The 16,914-nt window shown below is 48.1% G+C and overlaps 4 pseudogenes; 2 read left to right on the top strand and 2 right to left on the bottom strand.

Moving 5' to 3' along the window:
- Positions 1-8,012: 8,012 nt before the first annotated feature.
- Positions 8,013-8,130, bottom strand: LOC134968136 (5S ribosomal RNA; annotated as a pseudogene).
- A 147-nt stretch (positions 8,131-8,277) lies between these two features.
- Positions 8,278-8,395, bottom strand: LOC134968415 (5S ribosomal RNA; annotated as a pseudogene).
- Positions 8,396-10,852: 2,457 nt separating this feature from the next.
- LOC134968266 (5S ribosomal RNA) lies at positions 10,853-10,970 on the top strand (annotated as a pseudogene).
- A 147-nt stretch (positions 10,971-11,117) lies between these two features.
- Positions 11,118-11,235, top strand: LOC134967568 (5S ribosomal RNA; annotated as a pseudogene).
- The last annotated feature ends 5,679 nt before the right edge of the window (positions 11,236-16,914 follow it).

Consider the following 16,914-nt stretch of genomic DNA (forward strand, 5'->3'; position numbering starts at 1 on the left):
TTACCGGTGGACACGACCTCACTCACCCCTGTGCTGGGGGGCATCGTCACTGCTCTCACCGGTTGGGCCGTGCCCACCTGAGTGTCCTGTAGAGAGTGCTGATATTGTGCTAGGCTCGTCATCTTCCTCATAACCTTGGGGAAAATTCAAAACGGGATGCAACTGGCAAGGGTTAGGGTTAACACATTGATTATGCATATTGCTATCTTTTACCGATGCACCATTGGTTGTAGCCAATTTCCCCCCATCGACATATGGCGGTGGTGGTGCGCTCGCAATCACTTTCCTGTCAGGTTTGGAACCTGCTGTGCAAGCCAGTTCCCTTTGCACATCTCCCTCTTGTTGCCACAGATTGAAACAGTCGTTATGTCTGATCCTCTGTTTCCTAGATTTGATCAGACATATTCTACTCCTTACGCTCTGCAGTACCTCTGGTTCAAAACTACCCACCCTATGGAATGATGCCCTATCTTCAGCAGTCATACGTACCCATTCGTCACAAAAAGCCTCCGCGTGTGGACCATATTTCCCACACATTATCAACCTTGCTGACCCCCTGGGCTGCAGCTCTCCAGCCTGAACCCTGGCTGCCGAACGCCTCCCGCTTGTGCAATTGGATCCCATTGTGGACTTTTTAAACACAATACTCAACTGCGCAACGAAAAGACGGTGAAAGTCAACCTAGCGCTTTCACTCGCTCCTGCTCACGCTGGCCTATACTCCGACCCACTCCACCAGTGAAAAACCCGGTGTACCCAGTGGCGGATTTAGGGGGGGGGGGGGGGCACCAAGGCACGTGCCCCCCCTGTCATTTTTAGTGCAGACTGACATGCGGACGAGCGTCCGCATGTCAGTCTACGGTCTCGTTTCCTCCCCTGCTGTTAGGAGGGACACGGAGGGCACAGTGCGCGCCTCTCCTGTGTCCCTCCTGGGTCTCCGGCGGCCGCTGGTCTCATAAAGGAAGTGCCGTTCGTGAGCACTTCCTTTATTACAGTGACCCGCGGCCGCCGGAGACACAGGAGGGACACAGGGAGGCGTGCACTGTGCCCTCCGTGTCCCTCCTAACAGCAGGGGAGCGGGGGGAGCAGCGGCGGCGGCGGAGGAAGGAAGGGGGGGGGACGCACTGGGGGGGAATATCTGGCACTGGGGGCATATTTGGCAGGGGGGGGAGAATATCTGGCACTGGGGACATATATGGCACTGGGGGGAATATCTGGCACTGGGGGCATATATGGCACTGGGGGGTGGGAATATCTGGCACTGGGGGCATATGTGGCACTGGGGGGGGGATATCTGGCACTGGGGGCATATGTGGCACTGGGGGGGGAATATCTGGCACTGGGGCATATGTGGCACTGGGGGCATATATAGCACTGGGGGGGGGCGATATCTGGCACTGGGGGCATATGTGGCACTGTCGGGGAATATCTGGCACTGGGGGTATATGTGTACCTGGCACATGGGGGGGGGCTATATTTGGCACTGGGGGCATGTGAGTACCTGGCACCGTGGGGGAATATCTGGCACTGGGGACATATGTGGCACTGGGAGCACAGCCCTAGCAACAAGGACTACCTCCTAGCAACGAGCATGACACCCAGTGCATGAAACCCCTGGCAACGAGCATGACACCCAGTGCATGAAAGCCCTGGCAGCGAGCATGACACCCAGTGCATGAAACCCCTGGCAACGAGCATGACACCCTGAGCATGAAAACCCCTGGCACTGTGCATGGAACCAAGAGCATGAAACCCCTGGCAACGAGCATGACACCCAGTGCATGAAACCCCTGACAACGAGCAGGTATTTGAAAAGTAATTAGAAGCCTTACTGTAGGACTTAATGTGTAATGGGCATTACGGTGTGTGGCATAATGTATCACGGACATTGCGGTGTGTGTCATAATGTGTCACAGGCATTACGGTGTATGGTATACTATATCGCTGGCATTGTGATATGTGGCAGTGGCGGATTTAGGGGGGGGCACCAAGGCACGTGCCCCCCCTGTCATTTTTAGTGCAGACTGACATGCGGACGAGCGTCCGCATGTCAGTCTACGGTCTCGTTTCCTCCCCTGCTGTTAGGAGGGACACGGAGGGCACAGTGCGCGCCTCTCCTGTGTCCCTCCTGGGTCTCCGGCGGCCGCTGGTCTCATAAAGGAAGTGCCGTTCGTGAGCACTTCCTTTATTACAGTGACCCGCGGCCGCCGGAGACACAGGAGGGACACAGGGAGGCGTGCACTGTGCCCTCCGTGTCCCTCCTAACAGCAGGGGAGCGGGGGGAGCAGCGGCGGCGGCGGAGGAAGTAAGGGGGGGGACGTACTGGGGGGGAATATCTGGCACTGGGGGCATATTTGGCAGGGAGGGGGGGGGGGAGAATATCTGGCACTGGGGACATATATGGCACTGGGGGGAATATCTGGCACTGGGGGCATATATGGCACTGGGGGGTGGGAATATCTGGCACTGGGGGCATATGTGGCACTGGGAGGGGGGTTACTGGCACTGGGGGCATATGTGGCACTGGGGGGGGAATATCTGGCACTGGGGCATATGTGGCACTGGGGGCATATATAGCACTGGTGGGGGGCGATATCTGGCACTGGGGGCATATGTGGCACTGTCGGGGAATATCTGGCACTGGGGGTATATGTGTACCTGGCACATGGGGGGGGGGCTATATTTGGCACTGGGGGCATGTGAGTACCTGGCACCGTGGGGGAATATCTGGCACTGGGGACATATGTGGCACTGGGAGCACAGCCCTAGCAACAAGGACTACCTCCTAGCAACGAGCATGACACCCAGTGCATGAAACCCCTGGCAACGAGCATGACACCCAGTGCATGAAACCCCTGGCAACGAGCATGACCCCCAGTGCATGAAACCCCTGGCAACGAGCATGACACCCTGAGCATGAAAACCCCTGGCACCGTGCATGGAACCAAGAGCATGAAACCCCTGGCAACGAGCATGACACCCAGTGCATGAAACCCCTGACAACGAGCAGGTATTTGAAAAGTAATTAGAAGCCTTACTGTAGGACTTAATGTGTAATGGGCATTACGGTGTGTGGCATAATGTATCACGGACATTGCGGTGTGTGTCATAATGTGTCACAGGCATTACGGTGTATGGTATACTATATCGCTGGCATTGTGATATGTGGTATAATGTCTCAGGGTCATTGCAGTGTGTGGCATAATGTATCACGGACATTGCGGTGTGTGTCATAATGTGTCAGGCATTACGGTGTGTGGTATACTATATCACGGGCATTGTGGTATGTGGTATAATGTCTCAGGGTCATTGCAGTGTGGCATAATATATAACGGGCATTGCGGTGTGTGGCATAGGGTATAACGGGCATTGCGGTATGTGTCACAGGTATTACGGAGTATGGTATACTATATCACGGGCATTGTGGTATAATGTCTCAAGGTCATTGCAGTGTGTGGCATAATGTATAACGGGCATTGCGATTCCTGTCATAATGTGTCACAGGCATTACGGTGTGTGGCATAATGTGTCTGGGGCATTACAGTGTGTGCATATTGTGTCATGTGCATTATTGTGTGTGGAATAATGTCTAAGGGCCATTGCAGTATGTGGAATAATGTATACTGGGCATTACTATAAGGAGGAAAAATGACAAATAATGTAAGGGGCATGAATCAGGATTATTTTTCTTTCCTGTGGTGGCCAACGTCTGGGCGTGCAGGTTGCAAAACTGGGGTATAAGGTAGTCTTTTCCTGCAATACCACGCCCATTCAAACGAAGCCACGCCCATTCCAATGAAGCCACGCCCCTTATGGTGCCCCCCCTGTAATTTTTTTCTGGATCCGCCCCTGGGTGTACCCAACCTCAGACTCCTATCAGACCCTTCAGCATCGTAATTTCTTTCGGTGGAGGTTCTGTTGGTATATTTTCCTGAGAGAGTAACAGCGAAAAATTCCTTTTCGGTATCTTTCCACTGGAATTTTTATAGGGAGAGAAACATGCTATCGATCCCCCTTTCCAGTGGACGCCCACCAGGGAGATTTCCTGAAAAGCGAAAAACCCCTTGCTTACACAATCACGTGTGCGTATGCTTTCCACAGCGCATATGACACACCTGCGCGAAATAATGCAAATAGTATCACGTTGCGCTGTGTATAACACACGGACGTGCGGTTCAATCGCACGGCCTATAGATACTTGTTATCTATATGCCCTACGATCGCGGGAGTCGAATTCACAAGCTGCGCTCCTCAGCCGGAGCATAACACAAAAACCTTAAACTTCAATTCACAATCTATACTCTATCACGCTCCTGTGCAAGTTTCCTCACGACTTGCGTACTTCTCTATATATTAACGTAAGGTAACGGACCTCACGCCACCGAGCCTCTGCTAACTCAGTGTTTCCACGGGATCCCGAATTTCCGGGGTTCAATCCTCTCACTCTTACTTTCAGCTCACACAAATACAGTTTTTTTTGTACAGAAAAATATCACTCCCTTTGACTAATAGTTTTATCCCAGAGGCAGTACAGTTTAAACAAAATATTACAATAATCTGCTTTTGAAATCGGATAGTTATGTGCTATAGTATTAAAAGTATACTATCCCGCCTTAAATTGAACTGCTATGGTGTGGTTATACCTTGCGCTCGCAACTCTACGCAACCTTGCGTAAACACGCGACCGTGCATGTCTGTACGTTACGTGCGCGATTCTGTATGCTGTCATCACGTACCATACCACATGTACAAACGTGCGTTCGCAACTCAATAAACCACACTATCTCGATAAATGTGAGCAACAAAACTACTATTGCTCACTAACACAACACACAATTGTTCCGTACACTCGCCTGAAGTCACCAACACGGGCAATCCTCTTTTGAGTGTAAACCTAAACGTTTAGGCCGGAACTGCGTTTCGTGTTTTACAATTACTCCCTTAACACACTATTTCAAATATATATATATAGCAAACAAATGTATCCGATTTCACACAGATCTATAATGACTGTAATAACCTATGGCAACAATATGTATCGGTACGCTTTGTGTACGCTTTCGCACCAAAAATTACACAGATAATAAATGGCTTTTTTCCTGTTTGTCCCTTGGGTTACACAAGCACCTCTAAGACTATACAGAACAGACGTGGTCTAACAACACAAACTGGTTTCAAACACAATGCAAGGTCACTTAACATGCGTCTCCACCCTTTGTTGGTAGATTAAAGTCTATTATGGCCTGCAAGTCTGTGACTGTGAGATGAACCGGAGGAGCCCCCAATTGTTAAGTTTGATTAACTTTCAGGAAAGAAAAGCAATACCTTAAATGCACAAATGTTCAGGCCGCTGCGACCGCTAAGAGTGTGTATGTAAAACCCCTATGAAATGCGTACACATTGCGTAAGCATGCCGACACGCTGTAAGCACAAAGTAGCTACACGTGCGGCGGAATACACTTTATAACCCCTAACAGAGAAGGAAATGCGACACCAATTGTATATGTAATGTTGAGGTCCAACCCAGCAACAAATATTTACTCAAAAGGGGGTACAACAGAAATACAATCACATAAGAGAAAATGCTACAACCAATGATACAAACGTTTGTTCGCCAGCGCCACCCGGTTCCGGTCCTTAGTCAATCTGGATAGATGACCTTCAGAGAATGTGTATGACCGGCCAGGAGGCATGGCTTTTATACATTAGTCCAAATCATGAAACAATGGAAACTGTAATCTCTTCACCTATAGGTCAAAGGGCTGGTCATTTACAGTACAGGAGGGGTCATAGGTCGGTTTGAATAGGTGGGCGATGCCTGGTCCAGGTGCACTTGCAGATGTTCTCCACTGGGTTCCCGCTGAATATCAAGAGTACAGTAAATACAGTGTAATATTAATATTGTACTCCTGCGCATATCTGTGCGCAGGAGCGTGCTACTTTCTGCAAATTGCCATCGGAATATTGCCCTTGAAATACTGTACAGCTGGATACCAAACACCACCTCCTAACCTAATTCTGTCCCCTCATATCCTGTAAAGTTGAATCCCTCTGTTGTTATACCTCTGAAGCAAATGTAACTCGCTGGAGTGGTGCATGTAGGCTATGTGTAAATTATGTGCTATGTGGAGTAAATATGGAATATGTCTTTGTGGCTTTTCCATGAGAATGCGTATGCTACCGTATTTACTCATACCGCGCGCTAATACGCAGGACTTCGTGAGCCAATATAAGTAACGTGCGAGTATGCGCACTCACGGCAGAACAAGCACCCGCACGGAGGCCATCTGTGTGGTGTTTGTACGTGATGCGTGTGGCTATCATAGTTTTGACTTCGACAGTGTAGTTATACTCATAATGTATCAAAGTTTTCTGTACGAGATGCGGTCAAGATCCCGTCGGACAGGATCCTGGCGGTCGGAATACCGACACGGGATCCCAACCGGCACAATCCCGACATATTCTCCCTCTGTGGGTGTCCACGACACCCATAGTGGGAGAATAAATTAGTGGGCCGAGCGTAGCGAGGTACCGTCCCCGCAGCGTGGCGAGCGCAGCGAGCCCGCAAGGGGCTGCGTTGCGCTCGCCCCCCTGTCGGGATTGTGCCGGTCGGGATCCCGGTGTCGGTATTCCGATTGCCGGGATCCCGTCCGGCAGGATCTTGTACTGATCCCTGCTGTACATCTACATCTCCCGCTGACAGCCGCAAATGCCCGTGGCTTTGTTGTCTGCAACCTTTGGGTGACCGAAGGCCATCCATTGTTAAAATCACACTGCACCCCCACAATGCCAGCCACATTACTAATGCCCAACACCCCAAAACTATTCCTTTTTACTGCCATATGTGGCAATCATAAATGCTGATTTTTGGGGGTATATGACAATTTTTTATAAATATGCGCCCAGGGCGTCAGTTGTGCTAAACACTCCACCATCGCCTTCACCATCAACACTTGTATCAGCCTAGGGCAGGCGCAGTGTCTGAACGTGGCCTCTGTGGGAATGGTTATACATGGCGGCCACCGTCCAGACGCTGCCCAGGACCACCTATAGCTTCGCCTCACCATTCCTGAAAACAGCAGCTCCATACGCAACAGCGCCATTGTGAGTATAGTCAGGGGAACGCATGTGCCGTTGGGAGTTTCCAGGGACAAATCCTACCAGTCTGGGAGCCCCCCCCTTCCCTTTCTGTCTCGGTGGCCATGTGCATTTGTATGTCACTGCAAAGCAAGGGCAACAACTATCCACCTGTGGTAAAACACCTTTCTTATCCATTAACCTGTTCAATACATGTGCCGGCAATCTTAAATCAAGAGGAAAGTCCAGGAGCAGAGCATTGTGTCCCTCCTGGAGAGGGTCATGTAGGGAGGTATGGTATATTGCTCCCATGGCATATATGACAGTTCTCCTCCATGACAAGATGGCAGCCTACATGGTATCTGGGAACCTTCCCCCTTCCCTAACACAAATAAATTCAATGTGGAGCCGCACTAGTCTTGATAATCTAAACTGAGTATAGACATAACATAACATAAAGAAACCAATATATATGCAGTTAGCAAAAAGTTTTAAACTGCTAATGATTGGCGGTGCTCCCAGGAATTTTGTAGGCTTGGCTACAATTGGAAAGGAGAGAAAAGACAAAAAACCCTTGTTTGGGAGCACTCGTTTGTAATGATTTGTATGATATGAGTAAAGTAAATGATTAGTGTAATAAAACTTAACCTTTAATTGTTTCTAGAATAAAAAGGAATTAATGAGGAATAATTTTGAGACTCGTGTCTGATGTTTATAAGGAACTTGTTTAACCTTTTTAACAAATGAGGTACAAGTTATTGAGAGAAGGTGAAAATATCAGAAGCAATATGTTAGATATCCGTGTGTTCTGATGGAATAAATGTGTCCGGAACAATCACTGTGCATGCCTGGAAATGAAGGTATTCAATGGAAGCGTGATGTGGTAGCAAGATTGAATTGACTGAACAAAATTTTTTGAGAAGGAAAGAGAAGGGGGGCCCACTGCACCTGGTATTCTCAGGAGGTTTCCCATCCTGATACTGACCAGGCCATACCTGCTTAGCTTCCGAGATCGGACAAGATCGGGCGTATTCAGGGTAGTATGGCCGTGGCCCTATTGTGGGAAATATGTGGGAAAAGATGAAAAGGGAGAAAATCCACTCCTAATGTCCGTACTGTGCATATATCAACCATGTGTAGTCTGGGAGTGTTTTTCCAGAAGCAGGAGTAATGAAATGGAAGGTGTTGGAGAATTAAAAAGGGCCCACCGCACCTGTTATTCTCAGGAGGTTCTCCTTCCTAGTACTGACCAGGCCATGCCTGCTTAGCTTCCGAGATTGGACAAGATCGGGCGTATTCAGGGTAGTATGGCCGTGGGCCAGTGTGGAGAAAATAAGAATGGAAAGGGAGAGTAAATTGCTTTCTGTACTTCACACTCAACCAAGGCCACTGATGGTCTCCAATGGTAATTCCGGACAAGGTGTGTCAAGATGGTTCTAAGTGTCTGGAATTGATAAAGGGATGGTGTGGTAAGTGAAGTTTGGCAGATGGTGAAGCTCACACAGAAATATTGAAAGAATAATGCAAGATGTGTGTAAATATCTTATGAAAAGAGAGCTCAAGGCTGGCTCATGAATAGTGTATATGGAGTCTTATTGTGAAGAAAAATTTAATCTGTATCAGTTAGTAATAGAATAGAGCTAGGAATTAACTAAATTTAATTAATGCCAAATGGCTGATCATATACTGAAGGAGCTCAAAATAGGCTTCCAAATAGTACTATTTGCCTTATATTCAGAAAAATAGTGGATAATACCAAGTGTCAGTTATTCAATTATTCTATAATTAGAGCCAAAATTGTTAATGAGGAGCTCAAGGCTAGTTCACAAATGGTACTCTTCACCTTATTCAGTATGGGAACAGTTAATCCCAAGTGTCAATTATTATTTGATAAATACCAGAGAAAACAAAAATTATAATGTAAATAAATAATGCTACCATAAATACATATATATGTCGAAATCGCTAATTACTACCTTAAGTACATATATAGGTTGGAATTGCAACAAATGAGAAAATATATATATGTTTACCATGAAACACAGTTAGGTATCTGTAATTAACAAATCATTCTTGGAGGCATGGACGGGTATTTAGAACATAATTATGCAGATTGTTATTTGCAGATAGAACATTGTTTGTAAAACAATGTTAAAAACAGAGAGTGTAGTGATAGATTTAATGGCCCTCATTCCGAGTTGTTCGCTCGTTCTTTTTCATCGCATCGCAGTGAAAATCCGCTTAGTACGCATGCGCAAAGTTCGCACTGCGACTGCGCCAAGTAACTTTACTATGAAGAAAGTATTTTTACTCACGGCTTTTTCTTCGCTCCGGCGATCGTAATGTGATTGACAGGAAATGGGTGTTACTGGGCGGAAACACGGCGTTTCAGGGGCGTGTGGCTGAAAACGCTACCGTTTCCGGAAAAAACGCAGGAGTGGCCGGAGAAACGGTGGGAGTGCCTGGGCGAACGCTGGGTGTGTTTGTGATGTCAACCAGGAACGACAAGCACTGAACTGATCGCACAGGCAGAGTAAGTCTGGAGCTACTCTGAAACTGCTAAGTAGTTAGTAATCGCAATATTGCGAATACATCGGTCGCAATTTTAAGAAGCTAAGATTCACTCCCAGTAGGCGGCGGCTTAGCGTGTGTAACTCTGCTAAATTCGCCTTGCGACCGATCAACTCGGAATGAGGGCCAATATCTGATGTCACTACTATTATATTTGTGGACAAAAAAAACAGTATGCAGTTGGTATTAAACAACGAACTTAAATGTTATTGAGCACTGGTGATTCCTACTGCACATTATAACCATGGCGATCTAGTGTCAATTGAACTCGTGTGCAGTTGGTATTGGGCAGCGGACCTGAATGTCACCAGTGATTCCTACTCAGCATTCAAACCCTGGTGGTCTAGTGTAAGTTACCGCAGCCGCAAGGTGTGCGGCGAGTGTTGTCCAGGTCCCCTCTGTTCGCGGTCCCGCTACAGTGATGAACGCGGCCGCCCGCTTCCGGAATGGGCGTGGCCGCGATGACGTCACTACGGACGTTCTCTCCTCGACGTACGTTTCACCTGATTTGGGCTTGGTCACGAGAGCCTCTCGTGACCAAGCCCAAATCAGGTGAAACGTACGTCGAGGAGAGAACGTAGGTATGGTAGCATTATTTATTTACATTATAATTTTTGTTTTCTCTGGTATTTATCAAATAATAATTGACACTTGGTATTAACTGTTCCCATACTGAATAAGGTGAAGAGTACCATTTGTGAACTAGCCTTGAGCTCCTCATTAACAATTTTGGCTCTAATTATAGAATAATTGAATAACTGACACTTGGTATTAACCACTATTTTTCTGAATATAAGGCGAATAGTACTATTTGGAAGCCTATTTTGAGCTCTTTCAGTATATGATCAGCCATTTGGCATTAATTAAATTTAGTTAATTCCTAGCTCTATTCTATTACTAACTGATACAGATTAAATTTTTCTTCACAATAAGACTCCATATACACTATTCATGAGCCAGCCTTGAGCTCTCTTTTCATAAGATATTTACACACATCTTGCATTATTCTTTCAATATTTCTGTGTGAGCTTCACCATCTGCCAAACTTCACTTACCACACCATCCCTTTATCAATTCCAGACACTTAGAACCATCTTGACACACCTTGTCCGGAATTACCATTGGAGACCATCAGTGGCCTTGGTTGAGTGTGAAGTACAGAAAGCAATTTACTCTCCCTTTCCATTCTTATTTTCTCCACACTGGCCCACGGCCATACTACCCTGAATACGCCCGATCTTGTCCAATCTCGGAAGCTAAGCAGGCATGGCCTGGTCAGTACTAGGAAGGAGAACCTCCTGAGAATACCAGGTGCGGTGGGCCCTTTTTAATTCTCCAACACCTTCCATTTCATTACTCCTGCTTCTGGAAAAACACTCCCAGACTACACATGGTTGATATATGCACAGTACGGACATTAGGAGTGGATTTTCTCCCTTTTCATCTTTTCCCACATATTTCCCACAATAGGCCCACGGCCATACTACCCTGAATACGCCCGATCTTGTCCGATCTCGGAAGCTAAGCAGGTATGGCCTGGTCAGTATCAGGATGGGAAACCTCCTGAGAATACCAGGTGCAGTGGGCCCCCCTTCTCTTTCCTTCTCAAAAAATTTTGTTCAGTCAATTCAATCTTGCTACCACATCACGCTTCCATTGAATACCTTCATTTCCAGGCATGCACAGTGATTGTTCCGGACACATTTATTCCATCAGAACACACGGATATCTAACATATTGCTTCTGATATTTTCACCTTCTCTCAATAACTTGTACCTCATTTGTTAAAAAGGTTAAACAAGTTCCTTATAAACATCAGACACGAGTCTCAAAATTATTCCTCATTAATTCCTTTTTATTCTAGAAACAATTAAAGGTTAAGTTTTATTACACTAATCATTTACTTTACTCATATCATACAAATCATTACAAACGAGTGCTCCCAAACAAGGGTTTTTTGTCTTTTCTCTCCTTTCCAATTGTACCCTTCCCTAACACTCCTGGAATGGTCTTGTTAGCAGTGTTAATGGATGTTCCATCATTGTATACAGCATAGCTTCCGGATAAACGCTTCCCAGAAAAGGCTCTGCTGCCTGGCCTGCGCATACTTCCAGCAGCAATTCCCTCCGAGGGTAATGTCACAGTTCTGCCTACAAAGTATATTTGCTTTGTATTACTTCAATGGAAACATCCACACTGTGAATAGTAGTGTAAATAAAAGTGCTGCAGTGACTCAGAGTCCTCACATGAGAGCTCCGCACATACACAATGCAGTGTGGAACTACAAGCCCCAGGCAAGACATGCAGCGGCTGTTAGCAAGAAGGCAATAGGGAAAAGCCCTAGTCCCCTGTCACTAGGCCGAGACGTGCCTCCCAGCATGTCTGATCAGGACGTAGCGCACAGAAGGGGCGTGCTGACATCACACAAGGGAGTGTAACCACTTCACAATGGGGCATGGTTGCACCCGCGGGACTTCTGAAGCAGGGCCATAACTAAGGGTGTGAGACAGTGTGCAGTGCATGGGAGGGGGAGGGGGCACCATTACTTCTCCGTAGCACCTGTATATGGCAGCCAGTGGCACCTGTATTTGACCTGCAGGATGCTGGGAACGGTTGCATGGCCACTCCTCCTGTGATTAGGCCACACCCCCTGAAAAGTACCTGGGCCAGCCAAGCTCTTTACCACCCTGCTCCCATTCAGCATTTCTCTGTTGTACAAAGCAGTGATGAATGGCTCATACCTTCCTACATTCCGGGACAAATCTGCTGACGATCCCTACACCTGGACAAACCCTTGGAATTTGGAAAGTCCACACCCAACTAAATGCTGATAGATAGGAGGTAGGATGTTTTAATGTGCAAACATGAGCAGCAGGCAGACATTTGGTGGAATAATGATTTCCTTAGAATACCACCTATCCATTCACTAAGAACCAATGACATTACAGGTCATTTTCTAGGAGTCAGTGACATCACTGAGAGTGCAGCCTATCCAGTCACTGGGGAACAGTGACATCACTGACAGTGCAGCCTATCCAGTCACTAGGAGCCAGTGACATCACTAAGAGTGCAGCCTATCCAGTCACTAGGAGCCAGTGACATCACTGAGAGTGCAGCCTATCCAGTCACTAGGAGCCAGTGACATCACTGAGAGTGCAGCCTATCTAGTCACTAGGAACCAGTGACCTCAATGAGAGTGCAGCCTATCCAGTCACTAGGAGCCAGTGACCTCAATGAGAGTGCAGCCTATCCAGTCACTAGGAGCCAGTGACATCACTGAGAGTGCAGCCTATCCACTCACTAGGAACCAGTGACATCACTGACAGTGCAGCCTGTCCAGTCACTAGGAGCCAGTGACATCACTAAGAGTGCAGCCTATCCAGTCACTAGGAGCCAGTGACATCACTGAGAGTGCAGCCTATCCAGTCACTAGGAGCCAGTGACATCACTGAGAGTGCAGCCTATCTAGTCACTAGGAGCCAGTGACCTCAATGAGAGTGCCGCCTATCCAGTCACTAGGAGCCAGTGACATCACTGAGTGTGCAGCCTATCCACTCACTAGGAACCAGTGACATCACTGACAGCGCAGCCTGTCCAGTCACTAGGAACCAGTGACATCACCAGTGGCGGAAGTACCGGAGACAATGGAGTCGGCTGCCGCCGGGCTTCTGCTCTGAAGAGGGCACTTTCTCCATTGCCTCCGGTCACTTCAACCACTCTGTGAGCACCAGAGACAGAGAGCAATGAGCAGCAGCTCTCAGTCCGCGCAAGGGGAGGCGGGGTTTGCCAGCAGTTTTAAGCAGAGCGCCCGTACTCTTACAGCATAGCTCCCTTCCCGCATGCAGAGCCAACCAACTCCCCCTTTCCCCTCTGCTGTATGTGAGTTAAGTTCCGGAAGCAGCAGCGCCGCGATCCTGTGCTGCTGTATCCTTTAGCACAGTGACACGGCCGGGATCAATGGGGGCAGTGGCTGGCGGAGGATGTCGGAAGCAGCGCCCTGTGCTCTCAACACTGGGAGAAGTGCTGCAACCCACGGCCATGGGAAGCCTCACTGCTGTTTGCCCGTAAGTAAGAGGGAATGCGGCGGTATGTGCAGGTCTCCAGGGGCGTCTGAACTGGAAAAGCGCAAAATAAATAAAATGATTGTGTGTTCATATGTGGTCATGTGTGTGTACATATGTGGCTGTGAGTGTGTATATGTGGTTATGTGTGTGTGTGCATATGTGGCTGTGAGTGTGTATATGTGGTTATGTGTGTGTGTGTGTGTGTGTGTGTGTGTGTGTGTGTGTGTGTGCATATGTGGCTGTGAGTGTGTATATGTGGTAATGTGTGTGCATATGTGGCTGTGAGTGTGTATATGTGGTAATGTGTGTATATGTGGTAATGTGTGTGCATATGTGGCAGTGAGTGTGTATATGTGGTAATGTGTGTATATGTGGTAATGTGTGTGCATATGTGGCTGTGAGTGTGTATTTTGTGGTTGTGTGTGTGTGTATGTGTGGCTGTGAGTGTGTGTATGTATGTTTTTGTGTGTGCATATGTGGATGTGTGTGTTGGTGGTGAAAGTGAGGAGGGGGGGCACCGTTAGTCTGTTTCGCCTCCGGGCGTCTGAAATGAACTTACGTCCCTGGACATCACTGAGCGTGCAGCCTATCCAGTCAGTAGGAAACAGTGACATCACTGAGAGTGCAGCCTATCCAGTCACTAGGAACCGGCTACAGGAAGGGAGGAGGTTAGGGTTAGACACTAGAAGGAGGGTTAGAGTTAGTTACTAGTGTAAGGGTTAGGATACAGGAGGGAGGTTAGGGTTAGGCACTAAGGGTAGGGTTATATACTAGGGGAAGGGTTAGGGTTAGACACTAGGGGAAGGGTTAAGGTTAGGCTACAGGAGGGGAGGTTAGGATTAGACACTACGGGAAGGATTAGGGTTTGACACTAGGGGAAGGGTTAAGGTTAGGCTACAGGAAGGGAGGTTAGGGTTAGACACTAGGGGAAGGGTTAAGGTTAGGCTACAGGAAGGGAGGTTAGGGTTAGACACTAGTGGAAGGGTTATGGTTAGGATACAGGAAGGAAGGTTAGGATTAGACATTAGGGGAAGGGTTAGGGTTAGACATTAGGGGAAGGGTTAAGGTTAGGCTATAGGAAGGGAGGTTAGGGTTAGACACTAGGGGAAGGGTTAGACACTAGGGGAAGGGTTAAGGTTAGGCTACAGGAGGGGAGTTTAGGATTAGACACTAGGGGAAGGGTTAGGGTTAGACATTAGGGGAAGGGTTAAGGTTAGGCTATAGGAAGGGAGGTTAGTGTCAGATTGTGTTTGGGCTGTGTCCCCGGAGGGGGCGCTAGTGGGTCAGTGGAGGTAGATGGGAGAAAACGAGGAGGCTGGATAACGTTCCTGCGCATGAGCGCAATGGTATTTATTTGGCAGATGATATTATACAGGATGGTAGCAGAAACAATAATAACAGATGAATTAAGTCAATCACTCAGCATGATAACTGAAAGTCTATGGCAATGGATGACAGATGACTTGAGAAAATAATAACCGGTAATATATAAACAGAAGAACAAGTGCTTGTGAAATGGTTCTGGTTTGGAAACCAGTGCAGGTTTTAAAACAGGAAACTTAGGCAGCAAGGTGTAGAAATGGCAAACCTGAGCAGAGGCAGGAGTCTGACTTCACAGTGCAGGTGATGAGGCACTGGCAGCAGCAAGCTGTATCACAGGTGGAGGAATGAAACACACCTGGAGTCAGTCTCAACTGCAGGCTGAAGCACACAAGGTGGTGATGAGTGTGAAGCCTTGTTGCAGGTTGCAGGTATTGCTGGGCCTTGAAGTTCCACGGAGCTGTGCAGAGTAACCAGGAGTACAAGTTCTTAACCAGAGAACCAGGAACACAGGAGGAACAGGAACAGATCCTTTCACATGGGTCGCAGGAATGACACAAAGTCCAGGATGCCTGCAGACTGATCCTGCAGTCTCTTATGTACCCCATGGTGCACAGGGATTGGGTGAGTGAAGGAAAGTGGGTGCGGCCAAGCACCGGATTGGCCGCAGCATACTGGCTGTTTGCAGACTGTCATGGCGGCGCCCACGCTGCGGCCTAGCGGGGACGCGGCGCGCTACACGCCCGCTGTCTCAGGAGTGTTCCCAGGCCCTTGATGATGTCCCATGGCAGGGGCATAGGTGACAGGTGACCGCAGGGAGCCAGGACGGAGTCCGCAGCGGCGGACGGATGTCAGCCTGGTAAGTCGATTCCTGACAGTACCCCCTCCTTTAGGGGTGGACACCGAACACCCACGTGGCTTGGAGGGATGAGTGCTGTGGAAGACACGGACCAACCTAGGAGCATGGACATCGGACGAATTCACCCAACTTCTCTCCTCTGGGCCATAACCGGACCAATCGACCAGGTACTGGAGACGTCCATACCGGCAACGAGAGTCCAGAATTTTGTTGATCTCGAATTCCACGCCCCGCTGAGTTCGAACCTTGGGACCTACTGGAAGAGTATTCTGAAAGCGGTTTAGGACTAGAGGTCTGAGGAGAGAAACATGAAAAGCGTTAGGTATACGAAGGGAAGATGGTAACTTCAATTTGTAGGCCACTGGGTTGATGACTCTTTCGACAGGGTAAGGACCAATGAAGCGTGGTGCAAACTTCATGGATGGGACCCTCAGACGGAGGTTACGGGTTGATAGCCAAACCTTGTCCCCAGGTTTTAAATGAGGAACCGCACGTCTCTTGCGGTCGGCAAAGAACTTGTACCGACTGGAGGCCTTTTTGAGAGAAACATGAATTTTTCTCCAAATAGATGAAAACTGAGTCAGAGCAGTAGTGGCAGCAGGAACATCCATATGAGGGAGTTCTTGGAAATCAGGAACACGGGGATGTTGCCCATATACTGCAAAGAATGGTGTCGTTTCAGTAGCAGTATGGTATCGGAAGTTGTGGGCAAACTCGGCCCATGGGAGCAGATCGAACCAGTCATCCTGGGAAGATGAAACATATAATCTTAAAAAAGTCTCAAGTTCTTGATTAACCCTCTCTGTCTGCCCATTCGTCTGAGGATGGTATGATGACGAAAACTTCAGTTTGACCTGCATGGCAGAACAGAGGGCCCTCCAAAACCTCGCTACAAACTGTACCCCCCGGTCAGATATTATTTCTGAGGGTAAACCATGTAAGCGGAAAATCTCCCGTAGGAAGATTTGGGCAAGTTTCGGGGCAGAAGGGAGACCCTGGAGAGGGACAAAATGAGCCATCTTGG

The sequence above is a fragment of the Pseudophryne corroboree genome, chromosome 10 (genome assembly GCF_028390025.1).
Source record: "Pseudophryne corroboree isolate aPseCor3 chromosome 10, aPseCor3.hap2, whole genome shotgun sequence".
NCBI lineage: Eukaryota > Metazoa > Chordata > Amphibia > Anura > Myobatrachidae > Pseudophryne > Pseudophryne corroboree.